General features: G+C 37.8%; 1 pseudogene; it reads left to right on the forward strand.

The window, feature by feature from the left end:
* The first annotated feature begins 9,710 nt into the window (after positions 1-9,710).
* LOC147607105 (uncharacterized) lies at positions 9,711-10,469 on the forward strand (annotated as a pseudogene).
* The last annotated feature ends 382 nt before the right edge of the window (positions 10,470-10,851 follow it).

Here is a 10,851-nt window from a genome sequence, read left to right on the forward strand (position 1 = left end):
GCTTCCTTGGCCCCTCATCCACCGTACCGGAAGCTCACCATTTTAATCGCACCGAGGCTGGTCAAGACCTCGGCCGACCTTGCTGCGCGAGGCGTCCTCCATTGACTCTCCGTCAGCAGTTGCAACTTTATCAGTTAGGTCTCCACGACCTTAATCACAAGATGGTCAAAATGCTTTCCCAGCATTCTTGACATAAAACAGTCATTTACAAACAGCATTTACAAACAGTCACAAAATACAGTTTCTATATTAACTCTCATTTTTCCACATTATCCCTCATCAATCCACATTGCTTATTCCACATTCCAGTTATATGTGTACTCATCCCATCACATCATTTTTCATCTCATCACTTCAGATTCCTTCACATCACATATCATATATTCAAATCCATACATATATCCACATCCACATCCACACATCCACATCTACATCCATGCATCTATTTTCACGTCCACATCTACATGCACATTCATGCATCCTCATCCATACATCCACATCTACATGCTCATTCACATCCATACATCCACATCCTCATCCATACATCCACATCTATATGCTTACATTCACATGTACATTTTCAACTCTTTATCTTATGTGAGCATTTACTCATTTTTGGATACCCAAAATATCTCATATTTTTAATAGCATCGACATCCTCATTTACATCCATATATCCACATTCACACTCACATCTACATGCATACATCCATACATACACATCCACATTTACATCCATATTCTCACCCTATCACAACCCATATACATCTTATCCCATCACATACACTTCTTACCTCATCCCATACATATCCTATCACTTCTTAACTCATCTTATCACATCCTAACTCATGTCTTATGCATACCTCTATGCATGAAATTCAATTATACTAAAAGTAACTCTTTTATAATAAAATATTCATCTCTTATGCATACCTCTATGCATGAATTTCAATTATGCTAAAAGTAACTCTTTTATAATAAAATATTCATCTCTTATGCATACCTCTATGCATGAAAATCAATTATGCTAAAAGTAACTCTTTTATAATAAAATATTCATCTCTTATGCATACCTCTATGCATGAATTTCAATTATGCTAAAAGTAACTCTTTTATAATAAAATATTCATCTCTTATGCATACCTCTATGCATGAATTTCAATTATGCTAAAAGTAACTCTTTTATAATAAAATATTCATCTCCTATGCATACCTCCATGCATGAAAATCAATTATGCTAAAAGTAACTCTTTTATAATAAAATATTCATCTTTTATGGATACCTCTATGCATAAAATTCAATTATGTTAAAAGTAACACTTTTATAATAATATATTTATCTTTTATGCATAATATAAAAATTTAATTTTCCCATGATTACTATGAAATTCTTTCAATTAATCTAGGATGATAATTCCTAGAATATGGTAGGAAATCCTCTTTTCATGCTTTGAAATGAGATTATTTTATGTGTAAATTTTTATAAAATTTTGCCATAGCTCCGCTACTATAATTGATAAATCTCAATTATTTAAAAAAAAATAAAATAAGGCTTAACTTTAAGGGAATGATTAGAATGATCCCTAATTAGATCATTAACCCTTAATGGATTGAATTAAAAATAATCATAGAATACATAAACTAAAAGCATAGATAAAAAAACCATTAATTTATTCTTAAGCATAGATTAATCTTGGATTAAGGAAAAGCTTTATGAAAAGCTTCATTTGGATTGAGAGTGGGTCATGAGTATGACCATTTCTTAAGTGAGAGAGAGAAAAAACCATTAGAATTAAACATAAATAGAAATTTATGTAATTCTTTTCTATCATTAACCAATTAACTTCAATAGCATTCAAAAACCATACCAATTAAGCTTCTCAAGCTTGAGAGGGATTGAGAAGAGAGAAACATTGAGAAATTATAGAAATTGCTTGATTCTTTCTTCACGGTAGAGGCCCCCAACCAATCAATTGGTTTAGTATGTTGATGGAGCCACCAATGGGGATTGAAGAAAGAGAGAAGTGTCAAAAACTAGTGAATTATTAATGAATTCACAGTTCTTGGCTTAGGTGGAGTAGAGTAACAATGCACTACACACTATATATTTTCAACAAGGGGGAGGCTTCTATTTATAGGAAAAATTGAGCTCCTAACCAAACAAACTGATTCTAGAATTTTCCAAGTCAGTTTGGTCACTTTTTGATCATTTTTAGGTCAGTTAAGCTAACTTTTTGGAACTAGACTTGAATGAGGAGAGAGGAGAGATGAAATATCTCAATTTTTATGAGTTTAAAACTCATTCAAGCATGTGAAATATGCACCTCCTTTAAAGAATTTTCCTTCCTTACATATGTGTCAAAATGGAATCATTATACCCAAAATATCTCATATTTTTAATATTGCGCATAGTTTTTTACTAATAAACCTTGTACATTTTCAACTCTTCATCTTGTGTGAGCATTTACTCATTTTTGGATACCCAAAATATCTCATATTTTTAATATTGCTCATAGTTTTTTACTAATAAACCTTGTACATTTTCAACTCTTCATCTTATGTGAGCATTTACTTCTTTTTGGATACCCAAAATATCTCATATTTTTAATATTGCTCATAGTTTTTTACTAATAAACCTTGTACATTTTCAACTGTTCATCTTATGTGAGCATTTACTCATTTTTGGATACCCAAAATATCTCATATTTTTAATATTGCTCATAGTTTTTTACTAATAAACCTTGTACATTTTCAACTCTTCATCTTATGTGAGCATTTACTCATTTTTTGGTATCTTCTTTTACAAATTGGATTTATCTCCTCCCTACACATGGATTGATGCTATTGGCCCATAGGAACCTTAATTGGACCATAATCCAAAAATTTCTGAAAATCTAGACCCTTAGGCTAAGGTCCTTTATACCCATTTCCAATTAATTCCAATTGCACATTGGAAAGTTCTTTTTGAATTTCTGTTTCAGAGGAACTTATTTTAATAAGATGAGATAATTTTCTATCCAAAAATATTAAAAATCTAAATATTCTCTCTCTAGAATATTTTCTCTCTCTAGGTTAAAACAGTTAGAAACAAGGTCTTTATATTTCTGAAGAGGGATTGATTACAGGGGAAGATACTAGACATCAAAAAGGGGGTTGGGGGAGGAATCTTACAATAAATGTGCCCCTCCTCTCCATTGCATCAACCCAACACGTCATCATTCGGCTGAACATCAACGATCACATCACGAGCGCTTCACCACCTGTGTTTTCAGCAGCGCACTGTAACAACTCGGCAATCATCAACTAACATCAACCACCAAATACCAGCAGCCGTCGACAATCATCAACTAACATCAACCATCGAATACCAGCAGTAAGCCGTCGGCGGCTGTGCCTCTTGTGCATCATACGACAGTTACGCATCACGCCCAGCCGTCGGCTCTACTACAGCAGCAGCCCGGCTAATCTTCGCGCTTATCTTCATCGGTTTTATTTTAAAGAAAACAAAAAATAGAAAACCATTAAATGGAATAAAGAAAAAGTAGGATTTCTAGCTTACATGAATTTTTGTGAGCTTTCCTTCGGCTTAATGGTTTGAGGGATCTACTTTTGTTTACAACAAGAGTGGCCACCAATTCTTTTGAAGAGGAAATGGTCAAAAACTAATAAATTCACTGTTTTTGTCTCTGGGGAGGAGTAGAGTTACAGTGCATAAAACACTATTAACCATTTACAAAGGGGAAAGCTTCATTTATAGGCAAAAGTGAGCCTCTAACCAAGCAAAGTGATTCTAGAATTTTCCAGATCAGTCTGGTCAATTTTTGACCATTTTTAGGTCAGTTTAGCTTACTTTTTGGATCTAGTTGAAGTAGGAGAGAGGAGAGATGAAAATATCTCATTATTTGTGAGTTTAAAACTCAACCACACATGTGAAATAGGTGCCTCCTTTATGAGGGGAATTCCCCCACACTGAGGTGTCAAAAATGCATCATTTCTTCTAAATATCTCTTCTTTTTTTAACTAATAACCTTGTCCTTAGTCAACTCTTCATCTTATGTGAGTATTTACTCATTTTTGGGGGGATTTCCTTTGATTCTTCAATTTATCTCCTCCCTACATTTGGATTAATCTAATTGGTCCATAGAAACCTTAATTCAAAAATTTTAAAAAATATGGACCCTTAGGCTCTAAGGTTCTTTTTACCTAATTTCAATTTATTCAAATTGCACATTGAAAATTTATTTTTGAATATCTGTTTCAGGGGAAACCATTTTAGACACTAGGAGGATTTTTATGTCCAAAAATATCTCAATTTTGAATTATCTCTCTCTAGATATTTTCTCTCTCTAGGCCAAAACAGGGTAAAACAAGATCTTTCTTTTATTTTAGAGAGGGGAATAATTATAAGATCAGAGAAGGGGAGGTTTTTACACCTGCACACCTCAAAAGCCGGAGGGAGTAATCTTACAGCTAGTGCCCTCGGAGGGGGCACAACGGAGGGGGCAGGGGTCACATATCCTCATGGACTTGTTTTTGTTGTTTTTTTCTCATGGATGACCTGCAAAGTGGCCTCAGTGAGAGGGCCATAGTAGCCTTTAAGTTTTCTATCATTGAAGTATCCTGCCATCTCGACACCATCAAGGGTTTCGATGAGCACAGCGCCTTGTGGTGTGATTTCAGAGACCAGAAAAGATCCTAACCCACGGAGTTTAAGCTTTTTCTTATGCATTTTTATGCTAAATAAGAGGACCATGTCATCCTCATTCATCTATTTATCCTTAAGCTTGAACCACTTTTTACGCCTTAGCTTTTCGACAATCATGCTATAAACTGCAAGGAGGCGAGTTTCATCGAGCTTTTCAAGTTCAAATATGCGACAACTTAAAGTATTTTCGGTGAGTTTTTTGTGCACTGCGACACGTAGGCTTAAGACTAAGAACTCTCAATGGGCATGACTACTTTAGTGCCATAGGTTAAACTGAAGGGGGTAGCATTAGTTGTTGCCTTATATGAAGTTCTATAAGCCCAAAATGCAGTCGGCAATTTTTGTTCCTAGTCGTTGGCCTCCACTATTTTGGTTAGAATGGCACATAGGATTTTGTTTGTACTTTCGGCTTGGCCATTCGCTTGAGGATAGTAAGGGGAGGATTTCCTATGCGGGTGACAAGGAACTCTTGTAAAAGGAATTTGATTACTTTATTGATGAAATGTGTTCCATTGTCACTAACAAGCTCGAGAGGACCCCCAAAAGTGTGTGATTATAGACTCATATAGAAATTTGGCCGTTGATCGAGCATCATCTTTTTTGCGGGTTGCGCGAGCTTCTACCCACTTAGTGCAGTAGTCTGGGGCAGCAATTATATATCTAGCTTGAGTGTATTTGGCTGTCGAACTGATGGGTCCTATGAAGTCTATGCCCCATTTTTCAAATGGCTATAAGGACACGATGGGCTTTAGGGGTATGTGATCCTCCTTGAAACGAGGGATCGATACGCGTTGGCATTCATCACATTGTTTGACATACTCAACAGCATCAGCACAACCTAGCTGTGAGAACCTTACAACAAGCAATGATGTCTATAGCAAAGTGCTCGCCAACACAGGCAGAGTGAGCCTGTTCAAGGAGGAAGACATAACACGTCTTAGGATTTTGTCCTTGCCCTACTTGTAAAGTTGACTCGCGATCAGTTGTTGGTACAGGGCTGCTTTTTTGATTAAGCGGTGGGCGTGATCCTTGTTAGAGGATCAACTAGTAAGCCAATGGCTAAAAAGTGAGCCACTTCTTCATCCCATTCAGGAATTACGCAAAGTTGGAATAGGGCTGCATCTGGTAAATCATCGTCTACTCCCACTAGCGATTCACCATTGGGGATCCTTGACATGTGGTCTTCTAGAACATGCTAAGAGCCTTTTTTCACCGTAACAGTAAAATCAAACTCTAGCAAGACAAGCAAGCACTTGGTGATTCTGCCTATCATACAGGCCTTATTAACCAAGGACAAGAGGGCTTGATGGTCTACCAAGAAGATGAACTTGGTTGCCAAAAGATGATGGCTGAACTTCTGAACCATGTAAACCATATCTAATCCTTCTCTCTTGGTTGTGGTGTAATTCCTCTCAGCTTTGTTGAGTTGGCGGCAGCCGGCAAAACTAATGGGAAATTTCATCTTGTGTTTGCCGGGTTGGGGGGCCAGCATGCACCCTATAGCAAATGCTAAGGTGTCAATATGGACATGGAAGATGAGATCCCATTTGGGGGATCTAAGGATTGGAACACTTGCCAAGGCTTTTTTGTTGAGTGTAGTGTAAGCTCTGTGGCATTCTTCTTTCCACTTGAAAACTATAAGGAGTCTGTAAAGGGGTCTAGCGATATCAACATACATAAAAATGAATCGCCGATAATAGCCAACATGCCCCATGAAGCGCTAGACACCCTTGAAGTTGGTAGGTGGCAGTAACTCGAGAATGAGCTACACTTTACTATCGTCAGTTGATATTCCTTGAGATGATGTGTCCTAGGATCACCCCGTGTCAAACCCAAAATTGGCATTTAAGAGGATTTAGTGAGGTGTGATGTAGTTTGCATCGCTCTAACACCTTACACAAACATGCGAGGTGCTCCTTCCAAGAAGAATTGACACATAGGTCATCCATGAAGACTTCTAGGAATTTACGGAGATATTCCTTATTATAAGCCATACACATTAAACATTGGAAGGCTCCGAGGGCATTGGTCAACCCAAAGGGCATGACTTTATATGCGTAAGTACCCCATTCAGTAGCAAAAGCAGTTTTGTGTTGGTCTTTAGGGTCGATCAACACCTGGTTGTATCCTGAGAATCCATCTAGGAAGCTATAGGCTTCCTTTCCCGCTACTCTTTCTAACACGTGTTCAGTGAATGGTAAAGGGTAGTGGTCCCTTATGGTGGTAGAATTGATCTTTTTGAGGCCGACACACACCCCCTGACTTTTTTGTTTTTCTTCGGCACTATCACGATGATCAGTGAATTTCATTCCGTATGTTCAATTTCATAGATGAATCCAGCATCAATAAGTCTTTCAATCTCTTTGCTCGCAGACCATCGTGGAATATTTGGGGTTCATTGGGTAAGCTCATTGCTTGACTGGCCTAGCCCCATCAACCATGGGAATGGTGTGTTGTACCACTTCTTAAGGTACACCCTTCATATCTGTGTACTTCCAAGCGAAGCAGGCCCGAAATTCCGTTAAGAGAGCAATGAGCTCTGCTTCTTCTTCCTTTTGAAAGGTCTTTTGCAAAACAAATATGGGCCTCGGGTCTTCACTCGGGCCTACCAAGTTCACTTCCTTAACGTTGGTTGGACTGTCATATGAGATCCCAAGTTGCCCATTATTAGACCTTTAAGGCAAATCATATTAAACAAAGCGGTCGGCCATTTGAACGGTCTTAAAGTGCTTGGGCACATGCCATGTTTCTTTAGGTTTAGCACTTTCCTCGTCAAATCGCCTTCTGGCTTTTTTTTCTACGAGTGCTAACTTTTTGTTGCGTGCCTTGCGTGCAAAGTGGGAAAGCTTTTCAGGGACTGATTATGGTTGAATGGGTTCAACTGGCTATGGGATAGTAGTGTGGACCAAAAGAGAGTTGGTTGCAAACTCTTTTTGCCATACTTCATTGAAATGCTCATGGGCTTCCAACGGCTCCTGCATATTACAACCAATGGGTTTCACAGTTGTCAAGGAAGATATACCTTTACCATAAATGAACTTCAGTAGTTTGTGTAGTTGTGATTGAGTCCTCTACAAATGGTCTGCCACTCATGATTGAGTCCTCTACAAATGGTCTGCCACTCAGTAGTTTGTGTAGTTGTGATTGAGTCCTCTACAAATGGTCTGCCACTCATGGGTTGCACTTTCCATGTGTGTAGATTGATCTTAGGTAAGATCTTTTCTCTGTATATATATATGGTCAGTATCCCAATCATGGATCATCTTGGATTCTCACATCAAGGGTCTGCTAAATGTTAGTGGCCTCATTGGAGTCAAAGGGCTGAAAAGGAACATGGGTGGTGGGAGGCCAGGGGTGAAGTTACACAGATTGCTTTTTTTCTCTTGTTGATGCATAGGCTGCTGCTGCGGACAGGAGGGGACTGCCCATGTTGAAGCCTTTTTGTTGAATCTTTGAAGCTTTTGAGTTGATTGATGTTCTTAGCTGTGCTTTGGGGCTTGAGGGATTCAAAGCTTGGTTTCATCCACAATATTAGCTGCTCCAAATATATTGCCTCAATTATGTTATAGTTGACCCCAGATTTTTGTGCTACCAATCCTCGTTGCCTACACTAACCTATGTGCACAATCAACCACCCCACTTTGCTGGATTCTAGAATCCCACTCCTCTTTCTATTGTTTTTTATTCTAGTTTTTCCAGTCACTTCTCTTGTCCAATCTGGTGGATTCTAGAATCCATGATTAACTTAGAGCCATAGTTTTTACTTTTTTTATAGGTTATGGATTTTTGATCTCAAGTTTTTTCTTATTTTTGGATTCTAGTTTTGATGATAACTTCTTTTGTAGATGGATTCTAGAATCCATGATTAACTTTTAGCCATGGTTGTTTCTTTTTTTTTCAGATCATGGCTTCTCAATCTCATGTAATCCCATGGGTTTGGAAGTAATGAGGCTTTTTGAAAGTCCATCTCGTTCTTCTCATCGAGAGCTTCTTGCTGTTGAACAATTCCCTCGTGAGCCAGTGACTCAGCACACCAAAGAGCATTGCCAAAAGATTAGAAAGGGAAAAAGTCAAGACCTAACACTTGTGAGAGAGGAAGATACCCTTCAAAGCTTTCAAGCAAAAGATATATGGGATAAAGTTCCTTCCAAAATCAAGTACGAGCATGCTTGGACACTCACCTTTGGGCATTATGGGGAGCGTAGGCAATTAATTGATTCAACAACCTCTTTTTGATTGTTACAAAACACAAAGGACCTTCAAGTGATTCTAACAAGTACTCTTTTTTTGGACACATCGAGAAAGTGCAAGAGCACAAAGGAAAAAATAGGGTATATTTTCTTGTTGAGCATGATGACCCCACTCGCTTTGCCATTCTTGTTTTATTGAAGGACTTTGAGATGGATGAAATAAATCCTCTGAGCACAAAAAACTTGATGATCGATGCAATGAAACTCAAGGCATGGTAAGAACTAAACTTTTCTCATTCTCTTTTGAACTTTTGTCTCTTTTGTTTTTTGAAACCTATCATTGATTTCATTGTTTTTGGTTGTAGACATTTGGGAGAGCCTATAGTGAGGTGCTAGAGGGTTTTTTTGGCTCATATAAGAACTCTTCAAGTGAGTACATTGAAGAGGAAGAAGAAGAGTCAATTTCTTCAAGTGATGAGGAGGTTGAGGAAGAACGCTTCCCCTCTCCATTGATGCATACCCCTATCACAACAAGAAATGAAGCAAAAAGTTAGGTAAATCAAGGGACTCTAAGTTTCTTCATGAATCAAAGATTTTTCCATCTGGTCCTGGTGCCCTCTTACTTGACATAAGAGATTCAAGCTCTTTCAATTTTTTTAAGAGAGAGGGTCAAGAAAAATAACATGGTGGATCCTTTACCTATATTTTTGCCCATAAGTGTGATTGAGTGTCCAGAAGTGGATCCCTAAACAGGAAGAAGACCCTTAGAGGTTTGCATTATTGTTGAACATCATGTTCATAATCTAAAGTACAAAATGAAAAATAAGCCGAATGCCATTGTGTTACCCTTTCTTGTTTTAGTGAATAGACAATAGCATCTTAATAAGGAATCTTGGGTTAAGGCCAATGCTGAGTCTTATAGATATTGGGTTCTTGGGGGCACTCATTCTTTTCTTGCCAAGCAAGAGCTTGCTACTAAATATGAGCATGTTGATACTTACAAAATGGCAATGTGTTGGGTGTATGCTGGTTTAACAAATGAGGAGGCAAAGGTACTTGCCCATGACCATAATATTCACTTAAACTCTCAAATGGAAATGACTTTTATTCAAAAGATAAGGTTCTTTCATAATGAGTGGATTGATTCCTTGAAGCGTGGTAAGAAAATTGATGACAAGTTTCGAGCTGCACTTTGTGAAAAGTGTGATCTTGATTTAAGAAAAAAAGGTGGTCGTGGAGCAAGTCAGAAGCCCAATGTGAAACAATATGATAACTATTTTTTACTTGCCTTTCGTGATGGAAAAATTTGGGATCTACAAGATGATATTTTTAAGCTACATGAGCAGGGAAAGTTAAAAGGCCAAAAGTTTAGTAAGTCACCTGCAGCTTCCAAAGGTAAAGGTGCCTTAAGTGAAGAAGCACCAGAGCCCATTCCCGAGGAAATGAAGATAACAGTGCGGAGACATTTGCAAGGAATTCATGAGAAATCATTGATCATCGCAGTTCTCTCATGCGTGAAGGGTGGAATCATCTCTTTAGAGAAAATGGGAGAAGAATTTGAAAGGTTTGTTTGATAAATTAACTCTTTTGTTTTTTGAAGTTTTACTTGTTTCATCAGCTCTAATTTCTTTGGTTGTTTATTAGGCAAAAAAAACATGCTTCACATGTAGCAAATAATGATTGAAAAGTTGAATTGCTCTAATTGGGATGAGGTAAAGCTCTACCATCTAAACTCAAGCAAACCTCAAGTGTTGGAGAAGTACATGCTATTATTTGGTAACACGGTGAGTAGTTCAATTGCTTTCAGCTTTGTTTAACAAACCTTTTTTTTCACCTCTCACATCTTGCTTGTTGGTTTTTTTAGAAAAAATATCCATGGGTTGCCATCAAGCAAATCCCTCTTGACTTTGAGCAATTTCTTTCCCCTTGTCATCTAGAGAGGAGGAGGAGGAGACC

The sequence above is a fragment of the Cibotium barometz genome, chromosome 56 (genome assembly GCF_041138505.1).
Source record: "Cibotium barometz isolate CiBa-2024 chromosome 56, ASM4113850v1, whole genome shotgun sequence".
In the NCBI taxonomy this organism is placed as follows: Eukaryota; Viridiplantae; Streptophyta; class Polypodiopsida; order Cyatheales; family Cibotiaceae; genus Cibotium; species Cibotium barometz.